Raw genomic sequence first — 1,514 nt, 5'->3', positions numbered from 1 at the left:
GAGAGGGGGAGCCAGACCAGGCTGAGGAGGAGCACTGTAATTGCAGTGAATGCCATCAGGGGTGTTTGGTGCACACCACAACATCTGACAATGTATCTGCTTTATTAGGATTGGTACAAGGGTGGATATTTTATATTGCGTTGACACTCCCAAAAGGCGGTGCTAGACACACCCCTCTGATGGTGCACCCCCTAATAAAATGTGCTGCGCACGCCTATGAAAGTGCTTCTCTCCCAACATGTTTCAGCAATGCAGCTGAATATCTAGAGCATGTCACTGCAGAGTGACTCTGTCAGAATAAATAAGGTTTTAAATATATGTGTTTAAGTGGAATACATACAGGAGACCCACAGACGGGATGCTGGCTGTCACTATACCGACAGCGGCATCCCATCAGCCGGAATCCTGGCAGCGAATCCTATGTTAGTCCTCTAATTTAGTCCTAATTTAGCTACAACGCTGTGTTTTTTCCTTTTCTTTCAAAGTTACCAAAGAAATGTACCACTAGGCCAGTATGTGACAACGGGCTTTCAGGAGGGTGTCCAATTATAGTGGATTACAGCAATACGGGGATCCCTTTGTGCATTGCAGTAGTAATTCATTTTGTACCACTGCACTGACATATTATATGTAAATATAGCCCTTGGATGCTGCGGAGCCACAGGAGGGTCTACCTGATCAGCTACTTCCACTGTAGCTGAGCGGAATCTTTATCTACTGTTTCTCTTACCTAGTAAGAAAGCTAGCTCCACTTTTAATACTTGTGTCAATGGACCAACTTAACCCTTCTTCAATGATGAGCTTCTAGATAGTACTTCTGTAATCACCCATAAATCTGGTGCTGCAGATATGTTCGAGGATTATGTAGAAAAGTGTTAGGTGTGCACTAGTTAAACAATATTACAAAAGTACAAAATGATTGTAAAAGATGAAATACCAATATACATACAGTGTCTATGTATAGAGGTGTCTTTTCCTCTTCTTGCTTCCAATAACGGCCCACTGCCATACTACCCTGAATACGCCCGATCTTGTCTGATCTCGGAAGCTAAGCAGGCATGGCCTGGCCAGTACTAGGACGGGAAACCTCCTGAGAATACCAGGTGCAGTGGGCCCCTGCACCCCCCAGGCTCCAAGCCCCCCCCACCCCCACCCTTCTCTTCCACTAAGGGAAGCCCCATTACATTCCTTGCTCCACCTTTTTCACATTCCTCTTGAGATCTACCTTGACCAAACTCAGATTGTTGTCTATATTGTCCCATCATTGATATCCCTAATTCAGGCAAGCACAGTGATCTTCTGGATACCCTGTATTCCAAGAGACCATTTGGTATCCCCCACCACCCCACTGATATTTTCACCATATCAATTATCTTGTACCTCATTTGCTAAAAAGGTTAAACAAGATTTTTATAAACAGCTAATACCACACACTAGTCCCAATTTTCTGTCCAAAAGTTATTTTTATTTAAGGATTAAATAAAGGTTATATCTTAATATTTTTCATCATATAT

The 1,514-nt window shown here is 43.0% G+C and overlaps 1 pseudogene; it reads left to right on the top strand.

The window, feature by feature from the left end:
- Positions 1–997: 997 nt before the first annotated feature.
- On the top strand, positions 998–1,115 carry LOC134933028 (5S ribosomal RNA; annotated as a pseudogene).
- Positions 1,116–1,514: the final 399 nt, after the last annotated feature.

This window comes from Pseudophryne corroboree, chromosome 1, assembly GCF_028390025.1.
Source record: "Pseudophryne corroboree isolate aPseCor3 chromosome 1, aPseCor3.hap2, whole genome shotgun sequence".
NCBI lineage: Eukaryota > Metazoa > Chordata > Amphibia > Anura > Myobatrachidae > Pseudophryne > Pseudophryne corroboree.
This window is presented reverse-complemented; position numbering and strand designations above follow the sequence as displayed.